This window comes from Delphinus delphis, chromosome 13 (assembly GCF_949987515.2).
Source record: "Delphinus delphis chromosome 13, mDelDel1.2, whole genome shotgun sequence".
Classification (NCBI taxonomy): Eukaryota; Metazoa; Chordata; class Mammalia; order Artiodactyla; family Delphinidae; genus Delphinus; species Delphinus delphis.
Genome location: NC_082695.1, coordinates 20,053,232 through 20,075,604, shown reverse-complemented (window position 1 = coordinate 20,075,604; position 22,373 = coordinate 20,053,232). Strand labels below are relative to the sequence as shown.

The 22,373-nt window shown below is 53.1% G+C and overlaps 2 long non-coding RNA genes across 3 annotated transcripts; both read right to left on the bottom strand.

Annotated features, from left to right (window-relative positions):
* Positions 1-4,588: 4,588 nt before the first annotated feature.
* Positions 4,589-13,725, bottom strand: LOC132435973 (uncharacterized). The gene is made up of 4 exons (XR_009521690.1): positions 13,589-13,725; positions 13,300-13,387; positions 12,354-12,848; positions 4,589-5,205 (listed from the first exon to the last, which is right to left on the bottom strand). It is a non-coding gene; the product is annotated as an uncharacterized lncRNA (long non-coding RNA).
* Positions 13,726-13,823: 98 nt separating this feature from the next.
* Positions 13,824-21,176, bottom strand: LOC132436516 (uncharacterized). Of its 2 annotated transcripts, XR_009521805.1 has the most exons (5): positions 21,047-21,176; positions 17,955-18,028; positions 16,377-16,463; positions 15,360-15,498; positions 13,824-14,852 (listed from the first exon to the last, which is right to left on the bottom strand). It is a non-coding gene; the product is annotated as an uncharacterized lncRNA (long non-coding RNA). The 2 variants fall into 2 exon arrangements; XR_009521804.1 differs by lacking the exon at positions 15,360-15,498.
* Between the last annotated feature and the right edge of the window lie 1,197 nt (positions 21,177-22,373).

Genomic DNA, 22,373 nt, shown 5'->3' with positions numbered 1-22,373 from the left:
TCCACGGCGGCCTCTGTCTCCCCACCGACCCCAGCTGTGTGGCTTCGACCCTGTTGTGACCACTTGGCATTGGAGATTCTGTTTATCTGCCACGGGACCTGGTGAGAAATGCCCACAGGGAGTTGACCACCAGGACCGCGGCTCCTGGGTTGCCTGCATTCAGGTGGGCTCAGGAGCTGGGAGGACACGGCGGCCTGAGCCCCAGCTGGGCTGCCTGTCAGTTTGCTCAGTGACTTGGCCCAGTTGCTCCCCCGTCAGATTCTCAGGCTCAGTTCTACCTTCTGCCTGGATTCCATCGGCAAACCTTACCTACCCGGCGCCAGTAGAAACCACAGGTGTGGGGAAAAGGGACTGGGGACCCTTCACGTGCTGATACTTTGTATCTCCTCTTATCAAATCCTCACAACTTCTTAGAGGGACATGGTGTTATCCCCATTTTACAGATGAAGAAACTAAGGCGTAAAAATGGGAGATCACTAGCTGGGGGTCATGCAGCCAGCGAGGGGTGGAGCTGGCTGCTCCCGAGTCAGCTGGGGGCACCGCCCACTTTCAAGTTCCCACTGGCTCCCCATTTCATTCATTCAACAAAATCTTCCGGATTCCCAACTCTGTGCCAAGCACGATGCTGGGTGCAGCACAGGGTATAGCCATGAAGCAGGCAGGCATCATCCCCATCCTTATGGAATTCACAGACCGGAGGAGGCAGCACGTGAGCAAAACAAATATGAAAGCACAAACTAGGTTCAGTTCTCCAAGGACAGGGGACACCTCGCAGGGAGAAGGAGTAACAGGAGAGAGAAGCCGGTGTAGAGACAGTGACTCAGTCTTACTGGGAAGATGGACTCAGCATCTGGGGATGATGTATCCCTGTCGCCATGGTAACCATCTTGGACCTAGGATTCCCCATCCTCCAGCTGTGCATCTCTGGGCAACTCTCTTCACCTCTCTGAGCCTCAGTGCCCCCCTCCCTTAAAAATGGGGGTAGGGAAGCCCACCTCTCAAATACCGTGAGTGCTCCAGGAGCCAACACGTAGGAACCATTTAGCACAGAGCGTGGCACGCAGTAAGCACGTGGAAAATGGAAACGGCCATCTTACGTCAACCCGGGTGGGCCGAAGCCTGGGGTTTGGAGGCGGGATGAGGGGAGATGGTCTTGCCTGCAGGCAGAGCCCACAGCATCAGCTTGGTTCTCGGAATACTCTAGGGGGAGAAACTTAGGGGACCCTGAATTGTCAGAAACACCAGTGTCGTCAAAATAAAGTGACCCCTGCCGAGAGAACCATGGTGAAATGGAAGCCAAAATCATAGTTTGCCCATTTTGCAGAGAAGAAAACTGAGGCTTCAAGAGAAGTCACTTGGCTTGGCTTCTATTAAGAACAGAAGGGGCTTCCCTGGTGGCGCAGTGGTTGAGAGTCCGCCTGCCGATGCAGGGGACGCGGGTTCGTGCCCCGGTCTGGGAAGATCCCACATACCGCGGAGCGGCTGGGCCCGTGAGCCCGTGAGCCCGTGAGGCCACTGAGCCTGCGCGTCCGGAGCTTGTGCTCCGCAACGGGAGATGCCACAACAGTGAGAGGCCCGCGTACCGCAAAAAAAAAAAAAAAAAAAAAGAACAGAAGCCCTCAGCAGAAATGAGCAAAGCTTTTCCAAAGCTTCTGTCCAAAACTGCGTTCTCTCCCGCCTTTTCCCTTCCCCCACCCATACCAGGCCCACCCAATGCCCTGAAACTCTGGAATCCAAAAAGTATCCCCACAGAGCCTCCCCCAAAAGTCCCAGAGAGGAACCAGGTTTCCAGTAGAGAGTGCAGTGGTCTTGGTGCAATGCCGTCACCTGCTGGCCATGCCTGAGAACTGCAGCTCTGGTTCAGCCACTTTGAGCACCTCCAATGGGCTCTGGGACCCTGCCTTCTAGGAACGTACAATAAACAAGACCGGAGACAGACAGTAAACAAGGAATCAGAGGAGTAAGCAAGGTCATGTCAGATGGGCACAAGTTTTCTGCAAGAAATAAACAGGTTTCTGTGACAGAGCAGCGGTTCTCAAGGTGCAGTCCTGAGGTCTGGGGACCAGAGAGAAATTAATTTGTCCATTTCATCTCCTTCCCTCACAAGTGCACGGTGGAGTTTTGCAGGGGCTACATGGACATATGATATTGCAGCAGATTGAATGCAGAAGCAGATATCAGAATCCAACAGACTCTATCTTCTATTAAGCCAGACATTAAAGAGATTTACCAAAAAACAGAGTCTTTGTTGTAGAAACAGTTGTTTTTCATAAAGTGTTATTTGTGCTTGCATGCAATGTTTATTTTTATTGTCTTTTTTTAGTGAATAAACAAGTCTTCTAAAAGTCTCAGTTTTCATTTCTATTATGGTAATGAATGGATAAACCAGTCTTTCTAAAACATCTCAGTTCTAATTTATAATATGGTAGACTTTCTCTATGCCGATTTCTCTCTCCTCTTTTTCTCCCTGTGAGGTGTTCCCTGTCCTTGAAGAGCTGAGCGCAGCTGCCTCCCCTGGGCTGTGAGTTCCACAAAGGCAGGGGTGATACCTGTCTGCTTCTGCCTGTGCCCTGGGCACCCAAGGTGGTGCTTCACACACAGTAGGGATAAGAAGATCTTTTTAAAATTTTTTATTGGAGTATAGTTGATTTACAATGTTGTGTTAGTTTCTGCTGTACAGCAAAGTGAATCTGTTATACATATGCATATATCCACACTCTTTTTTGGATTCTCTTCCCATATAGGTCACTACAGAGTATTGAGTAGAGTTCCCTGTGCTATACAGTAGGTCCTTATTACCTATTCTATATATAGTAGTGTGCATATGTCAATCCCAACCTCCCAATTTATGCCTCCCCCCTTCCCCCTTGGTAACCATAGTTTGTTTTCTACATCTGGAACTCTATTTTTGTTTTGTAAATAAGTTCATTTGTACCACTTTTTTAGATTCCTCATATAATATTCCTCATATGATATTTGTCTTTCTCTGTCTGACTTACTTCACTCAGTGAGACAATCTCTAGCTCCATCCATGTTGCTGCAAGTGGCATTATTGCATTTTTTATGGCTGAGTATTATTCCATTGTATATACATTGCCACATCTTCTTTATCCACTCCTCTGTCAGTAGACATTTAGGTTGCTTCCATGTCTTGGCAATTATAAGTAGTGCCGCTATGAACATTGGGGTGCATGTATCTTTCTGAATTAGAGTTTTCATTTTTTCCAGATATACACCCAGGAGTGGGATTGCTGGGTCATACGGTAGCTCTATTTTTAGCTTTTTAAGGAACCTCCACACTGTTCTCCATAGTGGCTGCACCAACTATTACCCTCCCACCAACAGTGCAAGAGGGTTCCCTTTTCTCCACACCCTCTCCAGCATTTATTGTTTGTAGATTTTTTGATGATGGCCATTCTGACTAGTGTGAGGTGATACCTCACTGTAGTTTTGATTTGCATTTCTCTAATAATTAATAATGTTGAGCATCTTTTCATGTGCTTTTTGGCCATTAGAAGGTTTTGTTGAATGAATGAAATGGGAAACCAATTGAGCCTTGTGAGTGGGCAGAGCCCAAGAGGACTCGGGGGGTGACCACTTACTATATGGTAGGAGTATAAAGGGGTCCTACGACCAAAATATTTGAGAACAAAAACGATAGAACCACTATGGATGGGGTGGTCAGGGGAGATGTCTGTGAGGAGGTGACATTCGGCTGAGACCTCAGGGCCACAAAGAAGCCAGCCATGGGAAAAGGGAACAGCCAGTGCAAAGATCCTGGAGTGAGAAAAAGATGGTTGCCTTAGAGAAACAGAAAAGCAGGCAGCCTGGCATCCCAGAGAGTAGGGCAGTGCCCGATATACAGGATGGACTCAGTGGATGGTTTCTAGGTGAATAAAGGGAGAGAAGGAAAGAGAGAGAAGGTGAGAAGAGAGATGGATTTTCTCTGAGGCACTGTCCTAGGCACAAAGTAGTGCTATTTAAAAAATACATTGATAGTGATGACGGTTGCACAACAGTGTTACCATTGTAACTTTGTAATTCAGTACCACTGAATTGTATACTTAAAAATGATTAAGATGGTAGGGCTTCCGTGGTGGCGCAGCGGTTAAAAATCCGCCTGCCAGTGCAGGAGACGCGGGTTCAAGCCCTGGTCCGGGGAGGTCCCACATGCTGCAGAGCAACTAGGCCCGTGCGCCAGAACTACTGAGCCTGCGCTCTAGAGCCTGCGAGCCGCAACTACTGAAGCCCATGTGCCTAGAGCCCGTGCTCCGCAACAAGAGAAGCCACCGCAATGAGAAGCCCGTGCACCGCAACGAAGAGTAGCCCCCACTCGCCGCAACTAGAGAAAAGCCCGCGCGCAGCAACGAAGACCCGATGCAGCCACAAATAAATAAAATTAAATAACCATTTTTAAAATAAATTTATTTAAGATGGTAACTTTTGTGTGTTTTCCCACAAACTACAAATGAAATCTGTACCCTATTGTGTTGACTTTTAAGGTCATGGTCTTGAGAAAAGGCTGGCAGAGCCCACTCCTATTCCTTGAAAATGCCACTGGCTCTCCCCTCCCCACCCACCCTGCCTCCAAGCCTCTTAAGTCACAGTCATCCTTTGGGTGTGAGTTAGTTTTAATATCAAAATGGTATTTTCAACAAAAGAAACTACATTCGTGGGTGAAAACAAAATGCCAAGTTCAAACTCCGTTGCTGGATCCACGTAAAAATACTGTTTTTCATCAACAGCAGAATTTCTGTCCCCACCTTCAGCGTCCCCGGAGGCAATGACGTGGAAAATGTCGTCTCTGGTCTATTCAAGTAAAACAGTGGGTCCCTGGGTAGATTCTCAAGAGGGCCTTTGGGGTCTTCTGTAGGGATGGGACCAGCCCCATCCCCTGCAGCATATCCCTCCAGCTCAATATGTACACTATGAATAGCTACGCAAGCACAGCCCCCCGGCAGGGACCACAGTCACCAGTCCCTCCACACTGCCTATTAAAGGATTCAGCCTCCCCTTCCAGCTGGGAGGCCAGCTCCCCAGCTCCGCAGCTCCCGAGGTCCTGCTCCTAACGAGCTGGCTGTTCAGTGGAGTCAAGGCCAGGGTGAGCATCAGCACGGCCGGGTCAGGGGCTGGAGGACAGAGTTGCCTTCTTGGGCTCAGCTTCCTCTAGTATGAAGTCGAGGACACACGCACTCACACAGGATCCTAGAATCCCACCACCATCGTCAGTCTCAAAGGTGGCCTGGTCCCAATCCTTCTGCCTCCAGAAGGTTCGTTACCCACCAAGACACGTTTTTCCCTCCCCGGGACCAGCCTCTCGGAAGCTTCCTCCACGCCTGCCTGCCCCCGCTTTGCCTGCCCCCGCTTTGCAGCCTGACAGGACTAACAGGGTCCCTCTCCAGTGAGATTCTCCCAGCCAGTGACCACATGCCCTCGGATGAAGAGTGGCATGGAGTGGCGTGACACCAGGGGCTGGGGATGACGTGCCTTTAAGGCTGTTCTCCTTCCAAGCCGTCCGTGCTCCCTCCACCAGGCCCCCGCCAGGCAGGAGCATGGCCCACCTTATTTATCTTAAGGTGGATTTGAGGGTCCTCCTCCTTTCAAGCACTTCGAACCAGTTTTCTGAAATTTGGCCAGAACGTATTAGAAGCTCCCCAGAATTCCACCTGGGCTGAAACGGTCACACGGTCAGCCTAGAACCCAAATCTAACCTCTCACCTCCTCAGCTCACATGCACAGCGCACTGCCACTGCCCCGGGGATAAACTCTCTGGCAGCACCATCTGGTATTTGTCCATTTCCCACCTGCCTCCTGCTGCGCTCTCCACGACCTTTCCAGAATTTCTTCGATCCTCTCTGATCCCCAGAACTTTGTGTCCGCCATTCCCGCTTCCTGGAACTCATCCCCACTACAGTCTGCCCAGCCAGGGCTCGGCTTAGATGTCTTCCTCTTAGAAAATTTACCCTGACTGCCCACACCTCACGCTACCCCGCCCCCACTAAATACGCTAGCATTAAAGTTCCTGACGATTGTGTGATGTTTAATCAGCAGTCATCCCCAACGCCTAGCACCGTGCCTGGCACACAGGAGGTGCATCTCATCCTTGTCTGTCTCCTGGGTGCTTTCACAGCCCCACCATCCCTATCATGGCACCCATCTTACTGCATTACCTGTTTATTTTCTCCATCTCCCCCATTGAGCTAGACGAGCACTTTGGAAAAGCCCGTGCGTGGGTCCCAGACCCAGAGCAGTGCTGGGCACATAGTAGGTCCTCAGCAGCATCAAGTGTTTGTGGTTGAATAAAAAGGCCCCCGGAATGGGAAATGCTTCGAGTGAAATGGGGCAAGGCAGCCACTAGAGGGCAGCAGGCACGTGCTTTCCCCAGTGCAGGCTCCACCCCAGCCCCGGTTCTGCAGGCTCCTTCCGATGCATTCTCCTCTCCTTCCCTTTGCAGCTCAGGCCTCTGGATCGCCCTTCAGGCCTCACCACCAGCTCCGCTAAATTAGCTCTGAGTCCCTGCCTATCAGAGAAGCTTTCAGCCCCAGAGCAGTATTCAGTGACCCAAGCAACTTGCCTGCAAGGCCTCCAGGCAGGCCTCTGACCCTGCCCCTGAGCTGATCCAGTCCTCCAGGCCCTGCCTTGAGCTGTCGTCTCCCACAGACCCTGACTACCAGACTGAGCCAGCAAAACTGCCCCATCTTCCCATCCCCCCCCACCTGGTGCCCCCTCTTACTCCCACCCAAGAACCCCTGGACTCGTTGCTTCTCCTCTCTGCGCCCAGAGGACCCTCCCCCAGCACTGAAGAGATCCAAACTCCCTCCCAGCCAAACTCTCATCATCTCAGGGCAGCTAAATTGCACAGCAGTTAGAGGAGAAAGCTGAGCTAATTTACACCAGGGTGTAAATGGGTGATAGATTTACAACCGGTCTGACTATTCCAATCTAAAGTTTTATGTCCTAAAGCTTCCAAAGCTCTAAAGTCCCCAAATCAAGGAGTCTAGGCCCTCACCTGATGACTGATAATTCCATACACAATGGCATATCCTCTGTATACACCAGACGGGCATTTTTAGGGCCACAAACGCTGCATCCACTATTGCAACTATCAGGCTATTGTTTAAAAGAATCAGAGCCCAAATGCAGGTTATAAGGGGTTGATAGCATATGTCCAGTGGCCAAAATCTTGGGAGGCTGACTTTGTTTCTGACGCCACCTCAGCAGACACCACTCCTCCATCAGGCCGGAGCCACAGCCCAGCCCCTCCTTTAGAGCACTGAGAACTTTCCTGACTTCCGATAGCTCTTCCCCAGAGCAGTGACCACGTCCAACACGACTAGCTCCGCCTCTCCCTGTGTTAGTCAAGTCCCAAACCTGTGTTAGCCCAGTCCCAGCCATGCCGACATCCAAGCTGTTAATAGTAATAGTGACTGAGGAGGGTTAGACCTGTTGTTAGTCAGAAAGAAATCCACAAGCCGTTAGTTTCCGCTGAAAGGAACAGATCAGGAGGGTAGGAGTTAGTCAGGTGAAGGAGGGGTTAATTCAGAGCAGGTCAGAGCCAGGCCAGGAGGCTGGAGCCCCCAGATGGGTAGGGTTGGCTGTTAGTGGTCAGCCCTCTGGGGCAGCCAGGGCGAGACAGGGATTAGCTGGGTGAGAGCAAGAGTTAGTGCAAAGGAGCCAGAGATTAGCCCAAAGAGACCAAGGTGCCCACTGGAGGTGAGGCATAAAATCACCCCCAGGTGTGGCCCTGGCTTAGCAGCTGGCGGGCTCTGGGGAGGCAGGCTGGTGTAGGGACATGGGTGTGAACAGGACGCGGAGCCAGGGATGAACTTCTGGCTGGCCCGACAGTCTGCAGGGCTCTGTGGGTGCCTGGGGTTCATTTGTGGCTTCCCGCTTTCTCCTGCAAACCCCGAACCCAAGATCTGCTTTCTTGCCTGGTTTCTCAAACTTCCCCCTGTGGACTGCCCTTCTCAATGACTTCAGTAGGAAAAAAGGCCCACATCTACTTCCAGTGTGGGAAACCCGGGTCTCCCAGCTCCAGGGATGAGAAGGGCCCCTATAGCCAAGTTCTCGTTCTAGGAAAGGCCCCTCTCACTGATCTCTTGGCCATTCCTTCTCAGCACCTTGTGATAAGGCCAAAAGTCCCCTCTCCCTGACTTCTGGTGTAAAAGATACCCCTCTTCCCATCCTTCAAATGTGGGAAATGCCCCCTCTGGCTGACTTTCCTGTACTAAATGTTCCACTCATTGATTTCCACTGCGGTTTAAGACCCTTTCAGCGACTTCCAATGTGGGGAAGTCTTCACTTACTGACTTCCGGTGTAGGACACGCCCCTTTACTAACTTCCTGTGTGAGACACGCCCCTTTGCTGACTTCCTGTGCAGGATGCGCCTTTCATTAATTGCACCGCGCCTCTACCGGCCACTCGCCAATGTAGAAGATTCTACCCTCGCTTCCCTCCAGAGAAGGACACACAGGCGCCTTCTTTCTGCTCCCTTGGCTGGGAGGAGCCCAGAGCTCTGCATTCTAGACCCACAGGCCTCCACACTCACACCCCAGAAGTTGCCCTGCTCCCGTGCACTCCCAGTGGCAACCAGCCTTGTGCACAGAGGAGGGATGCTGTGCTCAGAGGTCGGCCTTCCTCCCACACCCGCAGGACCACCTCTTCCTCTGGGCCACTGGTGTGGTTAGTAGAACCGGCCCAGTGGACTCTGAACTCACAGCCGATCGGGGCAGCAAAGTGGGGCATCTGTCTGCAAGGCCAGCCCCAGGACATCTGCTTGCCAAAAGGAGGGGGACCAGCCCCGAGGGGGGGCCCAGAGCTCGGCAGGGCTGGGGTTAGTAAGAAGAGAAAACAGAGTTAGTAGGGGCTGGGTTAGTAAGTCAGAGCACAGCACCAGCGGACAGGGGCACCTCAGCAGACACACACTGGGAGTCGCTAGGAGAAAAGGAAGAACACACGCAGGTCCATTAGTTTGTTAAGGGGTGGTCGGGGTGCAGTTGAGGCCCCCCGGGGTTAGACGGGTTAGTAATTGAAAAAAAGAGCTGTCTACGGAAAGAAAGCTGAAGAGGAGGGAGAGTGTGGGGAAGAGACGGTTAGGGGTTCAAAGCAAGTGTCCAGCCCCAGGCAGAGGGGTCTGTGTGCAGACCACCCAGAGCGATCAGGGTCTGCCAGGGTACATGATGGGTCGGGTTTTCTGGGTCTCCCACCCCTGCCCTCATATATATGTTTTAAGCACCTGCCATGTGTCAAGAGCTTCATATTCCTGGGACTCCTCACTGCCACCGGTGAGGTGAGGAACGGGCCTCCCACTCTACTGCCGAGGAAACGGGTTCAGAGAGGTGAGGGGACTTGCTCAGAGTCACCCAGCAGGAAGCAGCAGAGTTGGCGAGTCCTGTTTGCGCGCCCTGTCCTGGAATGTGGGTCTGCACAGAGATCCCAGGCCCTGGGCAGGGGCTTCCGGAGCCTCGTCTGCCCCACATCCTTGCCCCGGGAAAGGCCCACGAGCTGCAAGGTTAGTAGGGTCTGGCTGCAGGGGGTTAGTAGGGCATGCTCGGGCCTGGTTAGTGGGTTAGTCGGTTGGCAGAAGGCCAGGCACCTTGTCACACGCCACAGCGTCCCCCGGCCGAGCCCTGTGTTAGTAGGTTAATCACACCATGCAACACTGCCCCAGCCCCTCCAGCTGCAGCTCCAGAGGCCTCCCGCCCCCACCAGCCAGGGAGCCGGGTCTGACCAGGGCAGGGGGTCTGCCTCCCAGCTCCTCAGCCCCACCAGAATCAAGGCTAGCCACGTAGACCCTGCCCAGAAGAATTTGGCTTCCCTACTTCTCAGCTCTGGGCCTCAGGGGCCCTCCCACACACTTCAGTTCCCCTGAAAATGGGCCCTGCTGCTCTGGCGGGAAACCCCCTGCCCGGTTCTGGCCATCCCCTTCCCAGAAGGCTGGGTCCTGTCACACTCAGGCACACGCACACACACACGCACGCGCGCGCACACCAGCATCTTCCCACAGAAGGTCTGTTGCCCTAGAGCCGCCGGGTCCAGTGGACAGCTTCTCCGTCCCCTACTGCCAGGCCTCTGGCTACTCCAACCAATGGCCTGCCCTCCCCCAAATACTAAAACTGCATAGAGCTCACCTGGCTCCTGGAACCAAGTTCAGACTTCCCAGCCCCAGGGAAAGGGCTGCCTTTCCAGCCGCTGCTACAGAGCACCTGAGTGTGCCCTCGTTTCGTCATCTCTTTTCACAGTTGTGATTTTCCCACATAAACCCCCTTGTAGACTCTCCACGGTTCTAACTGATGCTCTGTAGGAAAAGGGTTCTGTTGCCAGTAAAGTCTGGGGGGAAACACTTAATCTTCTGTCTATCCTTGAGTATTCACAATTCCCATCAGCACTTTCAGAGGCTCTGATAAGCCCTGCACTACAGAAACCTACTGAATTTGAACTTTTTTTTTTTTTTTTTTAAGAGCAATGACGTCTCCTAGAACTTACTTCGGGCATGTCTGCTCTAATTTTCCCTTGGAAACTCTCAGCTAAACCATACCTTTCTCATCCTCCAAGGTCCTGATTAGTTCAGCCTCGCTGGGAAGCCTTTTCAGCCTACTCTGGGGTCTTACTCCCACCCACTCAAGCACCGAGAACCTGTGCCTCAGTAAACTGTTTTCTGCCCCATCCCCTAATTCTCTGTGTGAGATGGTTTTCTCCCACTTGGCATGGCTGTGAAATCCTGCAGGCTTGCATCAGGGCCATATCTTCACTTATATTCCCCCCAAGCGAGTAGTACAGGGAAGGGCTCACAGTAGGTGCTCAATTCTGATGAGAGGGGTGGATATTAAATTCCCCAGGAAGCATCTGGAGCTACTATGGAGGCCATGCAATGCAGCCAATTCCTCAATCTGATTAGAGAGGGATATTAAAAATACAAGAGTCAGAAATGCCTCTGGATCAAAGATGAGGAGTTTAAAGTCCAGAGTACCAAAAAGAGAGAAGCCCTAAATCTAAACTCCAAGATGGATAGGAGTGTTTATTGAGCACCTACTAAGAGTCAGGCGCTGTGCCAGGTGCATGATCTCACTGACTTCTCCCTGTGCCCCCCACACACACGCCCAGGTGAGCAGATGGCTCCAGTTTCAGGGTGGAAATTGGACTCGCAGGGGTGAGGTGAGTTGCCCAAGGTTGTACGGCAGACTGCACACCCTCAGACTCCAAAGCCCAAGCTCTTCCCATAACAACCCTCTGCTGGGGGCGCCTCCTCGCTGCACTGGGTCCGGTGTCTCCCCGAGGCCTCCAGGGCCACCCTCGCACACAATCTCCCAATGTTTCTACTTCCCAGGCCTCTATTCCTCCTCTTCCTCCCTACTGGGGGTGGGAATTCTAAAGGGGAGTTGGCTCCAGCTGTCCATGTTGTGGTGACCACCTGCTGTGGACTGAATTGTGTCTCTGCCCAAATTCATACGTTGAAGCTGTGACCCCCAATGTGACTATATTTGGAGACAGGGATTTTATGTAGGTAATTAAGGTTAAATGAGGTCATTAGGATGAGGCCCTAATCCCATAGGACTGGTGCCCTTATAAGAAGTGGAAGAGACACCAGATAACTATTTCTGTCTCTCTCTCTCTCTGTATGCACAGAGAAAAGGCCATGTGAGAACACAGCAATAAGTTCCTATCTGCAAGCCAAGGAGACAGGCCTCACCACAAACCATCCCTGCCACCTTGATCTCCGACTTCCAGCCTCCAGAACTATAAGAAAATGCATTTCTGTGGTTTCAGCCATCCCAGTGTGGTACTCTGTTATGGCAGCCCAAGCAAGCTGACTAAAACAGGTCCCCTCCCCACCCTGGGAAAAGGACGGTGGGGCTCTTAAACTTGCCTAAGGAAAGCCGAGGCAGCTCTTGTGCCAGCATTGGGACTGGCCCCGCTGCGGGGGCTGGAGGGAGTGGAGAACGAGGAGGGGGGCGTGCAAGTGAGTCTGCGCCGCGTGATGCGGCAGCTGCATGTGTGGGGAGCCTGCCCTGCCTGCCTTTGCTCCCCAGGGACAGGGGTGTGGCAAGGGGCAGGGTCTGAGACTGGGCTGGGGTGAGGCTGATTCCAGACCGTTCCCTTTGGATGTCGGGAGCAAGGCCCGGTGTCTGTCTCTTTCTGCTGAGTGCCACGACGACGCACACCCCTCCCCCACCTCCAGCGGGGTCTCTTGGAAACTCTCTCCTTTCAGGATAGCCCCTCCCAGAGCTCCGTAACACTAGGGAAAGGCCCAAGCTGCCCCCAGGCCCACCTGCCCCCTCCTGGTCACCATCAGGGAGAGAAGCAAGGAAAAGCCCCGTCCAAGAAGCTCCCACAAAAAATGAGAATCACTCACACAGCAAACGGCGCAAGACAGACTCCAGCCAGTGGCGCCCCGGGAGCTGCATCCACCCTCCATCCCACTGGGAGCTACTCCCCGACTCCCCCGTCCTGTAGGGTCCTTGGAGACCCAGCCATGGCGAGGGTGTGGTCAGCGGGGCCTTGGCTCAGGTCCAGCTCTGCCTGGTCGCTGGCAGGGATTCAAGGAGAAATCAAGTCCTCACGGGGTCAGGAAGGGCCTCCAGGCCTGGACCGTAGGGCCCAGCAGGCAGGTCCAGACAGAAGCGGGGGGACGGTGAGCTGCCAGCCTCCCTCACAGCCCTCGCGCTGTCCTCCAGAGCCAGGTCCTGTCCTCGGCGGAGCACCAACAAGGAGGGGGCCTTATCCCCGGGGTCTCCAGCCCAGGAGCTGGGAAGGATGAGGTCTCCGGGGAATTGTCCAGGGTTCCAGAAAACCAGCAAAGGCTGCTCCCTGTGTCACCGTGGCCAGAGTCCAGGGTCACCCGGGAGTCCTGGGGAGGCAGCCGGAGCAGGCACAGCACGTGAGGATGGGGGCCTAGCCTGCACCCCGGCTTCCCACAGCCGCACCTCTAAGGGGGCCCTTCAAAGACCCCCAGTCTCCCTCCTGTGCCACCGAGACTGAGACCGGGCGGCGTGAGGGCTTCGGATGCTCGTAACGCATGCAGAGGGTGCCCCGTCTTGGCAGGGCTCGCATAAGGGGTGTAAAAGCAATAAAGGGGCCCCGGAGCCGGCCCACAGGCTTCACGGGCGGACAAGAAGCAAGTGTCCAGGTGGGCAGAAAGGGCCTTCACAGTCCTCGGGAGGCTCGGCTTCCCTTTACAACAGTCCCGCTGAGGGGACCTCGGTACGCCTCTCCCCCAACACACACACGTACACACACACACCCCTCCCAGGACGGGGAGCTCATTCCCTCACAGAGACTGTGATAAAGCACGTTCTTACATGAAGCCCTGAGAGGGCGGGACCGCATCATGCTGACCTCCGGATCCTCAGCTTCTAGCCGGGAGAAGGCGCTTGGTCCGTGTTTGCGCTGGATAAAGGCATGTGCTGAAATCTCTGACGGGGACCCACCCGCAGTGCTCTTGATTCAGTCCCACCACCTCCACGAGACCACGCACAACGGCAGGAGTGTTTGGGCCAGACCTGGGTACCTGGGCCTGGATGGGGGGAGAATCAGCCTCCAAGAAACGAAGCGCAGCGGAACCCCTCCCTGACACCTACCCGGGCTTACCTGGCAGCGTGCAGCTCCCAGCTCCTACCCCACGCAGACCCTACAGGTCCATCCTGGAAGACAAAAGAGCCAACCACGACACGGGAGAAAAACGCCCCCAGGCCCCTCCCCAGCCCGGGCCGGGCCGCGAGTCTCTGCTAACAAGATGGCCCCGCCCCAGGAGCCAGGGAGGCCGGGCCCAGGCCCCGCGCCCCCTCCCTCCCTCCCTCCCTCCCAGCCCAGAACACCCCTGGCTCCCTTCAGCCGCCTCCCTGTTCCCTGCCGGCAGCGGAATGTGACCCCAGAGAAAGGGGAAACAGCTCGAGTGAGACAGGCAAACAGAGCCGGGAATCTGGACATGTGGTCCCAGCTCCGGCATCGCGTGTAGCCGTGGGAAGTCTGTCCCCCCTCTCTCTGAGTTGTGGAGCCCAGCCCGTCTGGACACTCACCCAAAGCACACAGTAATAACCCGTAGTTTGAAGCAGTGGATGGGACGTAGGAAGTGCCCTTCGGCTCAGCCTCAGTTATCTTTATGGCCCCTCCCTCATCTCCCATTCTCTCTTCTGATGCCCCAGAAAAAGAAAAGCTTGGGGAGTCAGATGGTGGGCTGGGGCTCTTTGATGACTACCCCAGGTCTCCAGTCCACTAGCAGACCTGCGCCAGGAGAGTCAGGGGCCCTCTTGGCATATTTTCAGAGCTTGCTGTCAGCACCTGGACTTAGGGCATGGGTCCAGACCTGGAGATGTACTCAGACACTTACATGGCGAAGCACATGCCATAGGGTCACAGTGCCAAGGTCCCCACTTGACTGCCAGGCAAAGGGGTCCTAGCCAAGTTCTATAAACATGATGACAGAGGGTCAGAACTGAGAAGGGAAGGGCCAGCCCAAATCACCAGGAGTCCCCAGTCTCCTTCTGACACCAGATCTACAGGTGCTCAAGATGAAGTCATTAAACTCGGTTCCTCAGAAGTTCCCGATGGTGGAGTTTGTAAAATTCTAGCCTTGATGCCAAAAGTGGGGTAGGAAAATTACTTTCTGGGGCCCCATAAAGCGGGGACAAGCTCTTTCTTTGTGGTACAGAAGTGAATGAGCCGCAGCACTGATTTCTCCCCCGACTTGGGGATTCGGGGATGCTGTACTTTCCTGTACGGACCAGGAGAGGGCAGGCTGGTAGGCTGTGGGCTGCTAAGTTTGAATACTTATCTGCAAGGCTGCTTCCCCGTGTGGTCCCGAAGAAAGCGGAAATCCCTTTCTTTCTCCTCTATCCCAGGAACCTGCTGCACTCTGTAAAGAGACCCTGCATTGCTCAGAGGAACATTGTTTAAACACAAAAACCCTTTCCCCTCACCCTGTGGACCCAGAATCCCTGTTATGAATAAGGCAATAGGGGTTTCAAGGGGCACTTTAGCTCCTGCATCAAGCTGACAGCTGTCTAGGAGGGTATAAAGGGCTCTGAGGTCAAACAAAACATGGGTGAGATTCTGGCTTCCAAACCCCACGTACCCGATGTATGACTCAAAGTTAATTATTCTCAAAGGCTTAGCCAGTGCCTGGCACACAGTGCATGTTCCAAAAATTATTTCCCCCAGTTAATGATTTAAACTTGGAGTAAATCTTTGTGTAACACTGATGTCCCAGAAATATGGGCCATGTTTATCCTTCAGGATTATATGTCTCCAGGGGCGGGGGGTGTATACACCCCACTTAGGAGGCACGGATTAAATTTAAATCCCCTGTCTTGGTGAATGGATAAATAAACTGTAGTACACTCATATAATGAAATCTACTCACCAGTAAAAAGGAACAAACTATTGCTACCCACTATGACAAGGATAAACTTCGAAAATATTATACAGGGTGAAGGAAGCCCGGCCCAAGAGATCACATGCTGTACGAGTCCATTTATATGAAATGTCCAGAAAAGGCAAACCTGTACAGACAGAAAGCAGATTACCAGCTGCCAGGGGTTAGGAGTTGGCTGGGTTTAACAGTAAGTGGGGGTGAGGGATCTTACTGGGCCAGTGGAAATGTTCTAAAACTGATGTGTAGTGATGGGTACAGAACTTGGTAAATTTACGAAAAAGAAACGTTGAATTGCGCACTTGAAATGGGTAAGTTACATGATATGCCTCCATGAAGTTAGACAAAAAAAGGGTGAATTACTGACACAGGTGATAACAGTATGAACCTCAAAAACATTATGCTGAGCAAAAAAAGCCAAGAACAAAAGATTCCCTAACAATGAAACGTTAGGGAAAATGTCAAATCTATAGGCATAGAAAGCAGGTCAGTGGTTTCCTGGGGCAGGGGCTGGGAGGGGATTGGCAGGGGGACATTTTAGGGTGATGAAAATGTTCCATATCTTGATTGTCGTGGTGGCTACACAGGTGTATACAGTTATCGAAACACATTGATGCTTTAAATGGGTGTATTTTTACTGCACGTAAATTATACCTCAATATAGTTCGCTTTTCAAAACTCACTTAGATGTGATGACAGAGGGCAAGAATCAAGAAGGGTCAGATCGAAGGCCACACAGGGGCCTGGTGGTGGGCTCCCGGGTCCCAGCATCTCAGCTCCCACTAGCCCAGACAGACTCCACCCCACCCCTACTTCAAGCCAAGGTCGGGGGCCCCATCAGGAAAGCTTCGATCCAGGGATTGGACACCAGAGAATCCTAGAGGTCCCTCCTACTGCTGAAATCCACAGGGTCTCCTGTGTGTGTGGATTTCGTGGTGGACGTGACCACACAGCATGAGGCTGGTCTCCATCACCCCCAGGGGTGCACAGAAGGAGAGGAAGGGTCACCTTGGTTACTCCTTTGATGCTGTTAGGGTCCTGGTGGCCACGTGAATGTGTCTGGTACCACATGGGTGGACAGGGAGATGCCTCCATCTGTCATTGAGAGAGAAAGAAAGAGGGATGGGGGGATAAAGATGTAGCCATGGGCACATCGGACAATAGATGCCAGGGTCCTATTCTGAAATCACAGCATTTGCCAAAACTGATCTCCTCGGGTGCAGATCAGAAGTGAAATGAGAAACCAGGAGGTGTCTTGGTGGGGCCAAGGCCAACCAAAACATCCAAATGTGTTGGAAAGGACTTAGGCTTTGCGGTGTGGCTTCCCATCCTGCTCTGCCACCTCTAGCAAATCCGCTGCTTCCCTGGGCTGGTCTTCTTATCCACGCAATGGGGATAATGATGGTGCCCACCACACAGGGCTGTTGTGAGGATTACATGAGATGATGACTATTATTTATTAGCTTGCATTCTCTTATGATCTCATATTATTATGACTACCGTTGTCCACAGTGCTCATTAATACCATCCATGGATACTCATTTTTTTCCCCTAAAATCTGTGCTGTTCCTGGTAACAGACGACCAGCTGCCAGGGAAACATGCATTTGGTTGCATTTTAGGATCCCTCTGGGTTTGGGGTTGTTTTTTATTTCCCTGACTCTGGAATAAAATAGCTGCTCAGAGAGCTGAGGCGTAGGAAGGACGTTGGCCTAAATTGCTTTGGACGAGTGAGTGCTGAGACATAACGGAAGTTCCTGGGAATAAGCGGATGTGCAGGGCGCCTTGCAGGAGACTCGCACAGGAACAGGCTTCTGCGCATGCGCAGAACGCAGTTTCACAAAGTATTCAAATACAGCCTACACAAAAGAGGAGCTTCAGTATTCACCTCTTCCTCAAACAAGGGAACCCCCGAACTGCGGGTGGGGGATGCCTTTACCTGACAAAACAAGGAGTGGGGTTTTTATTCCCATTTTACAGATGAGGAAACTGAGGTTCAGAGTCCAGTGCCTTGCTCCACGATTACCCAGCTAGAAAATGATGCCTCTGGATTCTAACCAGGCCTGTTGAACCCCTAAGGGGCAGAAGGCTCCTGTTCAGATATGGGGGTGGGGGTTAAAGGAGAAGAGACCTGAGGAAGGGATGTGTCAAATGCAAACAATAGGCATCAGGGTTAGTGTTACTGTGAGGGAATCCGTGATGATTGCTAAACCATCTGGGTCAGTTTATTCCAGTGGCTTCTGTAGTCTTGAGGCAACTGATTATGTTCACTTTTAGGAGAGGAGGTGGCGTAGCGTAATAGGTGCACAGACACTTTTCACAGCCATACTAGTTCCAGGTTCAAATCCTGACTCTACAACTAACATGCTGTGTGACCCTGAGTTGGTCACTTCACCTCTCTGAGTCTCAGTTTCCCATCCGTAATGCCCAATTCCCAGCCTTATTGTGGGGTCTCCAAGAGGCAGCACCCAGCAAGAACCTTGGTAAATGGTTAATAAATGGTAGCTGGAGTCAGTTACCATTAATCATCTACTCCACACCCCTGAGTACAGGATAGCTCAGCCCCTCCCTCCCCTCCATGACTCACCTGGTAGCTTCCAGAGGGGCCCACCTGGCACAACAAGGGAGCAAGGGACACCTGCCTCATCTGATCCAATCAGCCTGGAGAGGGATGAGGAGACATGTCACCCTCAGCCGGCCTTTGCCTCTGCCCCTGAGTATCGCTGGCTATTGTTCCACGGAGCTCCAGCTGACAGATGAGCCAGGCCTCAGAGACACAGGGAAGGATCCTTTCCAAACAAAGGACTAGCCTTTAAGTTATTCACCAGCCCATTGAACCTGCACTACGGCCTCAATGCCCCAGAAACGTTGCTGCTCGAACAGCCTGAGTTTCACCCAGGAGAGGAACCGACAGCCCCGTACAAATAAAAGCAAATAACGAAGTTTTCTCTACAAGATTCAGGGGCGGTAGAAGTGACCTGAGCTGATAGTTGATGCACTAAAGCAGCAATGTCTTTACTGGGTGTCGGGCACTTTACACACGCTGGTTCAGAGCCTCACAACAGCCTTTTAAAGCAGAGATTATGATTCTCACTTGACAGATGCGGAGGCTGAGGCTCAGAGAAAGGCAATTACTTCCTCCTGAAATTGACACCGTGTAGGTGGGGAGGAGGATTCACGCAGAGATCCGTGTAACTCGATGCCTTCTCTTTCTACCACACTGCAATGCATCCAGGAGGGACCAATTCAAAGAGCAGAATCCTGCCCTGGGTGGAAGCAGGGATCAGGTCCAGAGAAAGGATCTTAAACGCAGAGATGTTAAAAACAACTGGCAGGGGGCTTCCCTGGTGGCGCAGTGGTTGAGAGCCCGCCTGCCGATGCAGGGGACACGGGTTCGTGCCCTGTTACGGGAAGATCCCACATGCCGCGGAGCGGCTGGGCCCGTGAGCCATGGCCGCTGAGCCTGCGCGTCCGGAGCCCGTGCTCCGCAGCGGGAGAGGCCACAGCAGTGAGAGGCCCGCGTACCAAAAAAAAAAAAAAAACACAAACTGGCAGGACCAATAATAAGGAAACACCAACCCGCTTACAATGATTTCTGCCAAGGGCATAAAAACAGAGAAACACACCTCTGATGTAACGTTTTAAAAGCAGTATACATAGAGCACAATTTCAATTAGTATCTTCAGGAATAGAAAATATACTGCAGGGGAATATGTGAAAATAGTAAATACAGTAGTTATTCTTGGGTAACGACATTATGGAGTTTTCATCTCTTTTTTTTTTCAGTCGTTTGCAAATCTTCTACAGTTATCATGCATCCTATTAAACTCACTATGGTCATTTTAAAGATCACCAAAAAATTACATTTTTGAATTCATTTTGAATGCCAGCATAGAGAGTGTTTCTTCTAAAGTTCGTGGTACGAAGTCATGCTTCCTTTTGGGGGGCTCCGAAGACTTCACCGCTCTCCTCCCTGAAGGAGTGGAGAGATGGGCCAAAAATGCAGCAAGAAGGATATAGGGTAGATTTCAGAAACTTACTCAGTGGCAACGGTCATTAAATAATAAAATAGGTGGGCAAGGAAGGCATAGGAGATGTTACCCTTAAAATGCTTTCATCGTGAAATTAACCAAACTCAAAGCTAACCACTGCTCAAGTGTCCCCGAGGACACCTTTTTGCCCAGAGTGCTACATGGCTCTGGGCTGGGGTGAGGGGAGAGGTCTGATCCTCTGCATGATGGAGGAGAGGAGGGGATCTGAGTAAACATGCAGATGCCCAGCCCCACCCCAGTCCTGCTGACTCATCCCCCTGGCCACGTGGCCTGGACATCTGCGTATCCGAAGCAACGCCCCTAAAGTCTGAGAACCACTGTCCTCAGGTTTCCCAGTCTGTCAAGAGGAATTACTCATCCCTCCCCTCCCCCACCAGCCCAGGCAATCGCGAAGCTCCCAGGCGCTCCCAAATGGCACTGCGCTTTGGAAGGTAGAGCACCGTAGCCTGAATGAGCGTTTGGCTCTGGGCCTCACTCAGACTGAGGCTGGCACCAAGAAAAACAAAGCCGTTCTCTCCCCACCTCTCCCCGCACTACCACCTTCCCCCTCCCCGCCCCCGCTTCCCGCCGCGGCACTGCAGTGGGGTGTGCGCCCCAGCGATCCCGGAGCAGGGCAGCCACTAGTCTGGAGTCTGGGATGACGGTGAGGAATCTAGGCCCCTGGCCTCCCCTTTCGCTGCAGAGAAGCAATTTCTCTAGCCGAGCCTCCGGTGGGGGAGAGGAGAGATCTGACCCCCTCACTCCTAAATTCCCAGCCTCTCCAGAGAGTGTATTGGGGAGGAATAGGTGGGCAGCTGGTGGGTTCTGAGGTCTCCCCAGACCGTTTTAAGGATGTAACATAGGCTTTAGAGTTGGACATATCTAGATTCAAAATCACTGTCTGTGTGACCTTGGACGTGTAGCTAACCTTCTCCGGAGCTCAATTTCCTCATCTTTAAAATGGGGTTCTTACCATCTCCTGGGACTGTTGAGACAATGCATGCAACCAGCGTGTTGCTGGCATACAGAAAGCGCTCCATAAACTGATGTATTATTATTATCATTGTCAATATCATTATTCTGCTCAATGAAGAGGTTTTCCGACCCTCTCCATCCTTTTGGAAGCTGGACATCTGGAATTTGAGTCCCAGAAGTGGAGCATGGGCAGGTGCTGGGCGGGGGGTCGGGGTGGGGGGTTTGGTGTGAAACAACAGGGACTCAAGAACCCTGCTCCACCATCCCATCCCCCATCTCCAGTTCTGAGACCATTGAGGGTCCCTCCAAGGCTTGGCCAGTTCCGGTGGGTGGAAAAGGTCTAGGGGGACCCCTCCTGTTCTGTCTGGTAGCGGGGGGAGGGGAGGGTCTTTGTTCCCCCTCAGATCATGACTGCAAGACTCCCATGGGCCCTAGACTCCATTGCGAACCTCCCCACCTCTTCCCCTATGCCCCACCCAGGCCGGAGTCCTGGCTTCATTTGACAACTGCGGGCTGGAGAGGTTCTTCGTCCAACAAATGAGGGGCACTTCAGGCAGTGTTTGCCACCCCTGCACCCTGCCCGGGACCCCAAGCTCGGGGAAGTAGGCTGTTCCCAGCGTGCAGACAAGGACGCTTGGGAAGGGAGGGCTGTTAGAATGGGGCGGCGGCTTACCTCGGGTCCGCGGTCCTGCGGCGCCAGTGCAGAGGGCTCTTTGTGCCCCAGCTCACAGCGCAGAACTGGGGGAGCCCCTGCAAGCGCCTCCCATCGCAAACTCCTCCCCGCACTCGTCCGCAGCCTCCCTCCCTCTGGTCCCCCGAGCGCAGCCGGCGTCGTCTTTGTAGCTGCTGCAGCGCCCATGAAATTTTAATGCGGGAGCGGCTGGCGGGCGGAGGCGCCCTACCCCCGGCCCTCGCCTCTGCCCTCCTCCCGCCTCACCGCGCCTCTGCAACCCCCCACCCTACCCTTTACCCCCTCCCGGGGGTCGGGGCCGGGGAGGCGGGGTGCGGCCGGGCGTGGGGGGAGCGCACAGCCACCCCCGCGGCCCAAAGGGGCGAGCCGGGCAGCGCGCTCTGCCTCCAGCGTCCCAGCCAGCCACGGTGCCATGGCAACGCTCGCCAGGCTGGACTCGACCGCGGAGCGCGAGCGCGCAGGGATGGAGAGACGAGAGGCGAGCGGCGCACGACTGCGGACACGGGGAGCAAAAGCCTGGAGCCGCGCATAGGAGGACGAAGAGGCTGGTGCCGGAGTACCAGGTGCTTAACCAGCACGACTTGGGTGTGTGCCTCTCAATTAACCCTGCACGTGGTTATGGTGGAGTCAAGATCCGAACCCATGTCTGAGACCTCATGGCCCGTGTTCGTGCCACTATCCCGCTTGGCCTAACAGCTCTTATAGGTGTGGCTTTTTTTTTCCCCCCAAACTGCCCACTCCTTTGTACCTACTATTTTTCTAGAGTAGCAATGTTAGAAAATGGTCCTAGAGCAGTCGTTCTAGACCGGGTCCTAGACAGGCACCATTACATCACTAGGAATGGAGACACTCAGGCCTCTCCGCAGAGCGACTGGATCAAAAACGCTGGCGTGGCGGGCCCAGAGATCTGTGTTTTAACAAGCCCTCCGGGGGATGCCGATGCTTGAGAACTACTGTGGCTAGACAATTCCAGTGGCCTCTACAACCAGGCTATCCTGGGTTTAGATTTCAGCTCTGTCCATGCCCCTTAGCGGATGACCCTAGGCAAGCTTCACTCCCTTTCTGAGACTCAGTTTCCTAGTCCACAAAGTAGGGATAATAATGGAGTCCTCCTCATCGGGTTGTGTGGGTTACATGCAGGAATACATGGTGGGAGGGATGCTGAGCACAGAGCCTGGCACTTAGCAAGGGCTCAGAACATATTTTTATTCCTATAATACGATGACATCTCCTTTCATTTTCACCCCTCTGTGTATATTATTTATCATCTCCTCTGCTCCGGAAAGGATATTAAGGCTCAGAGAGGCAA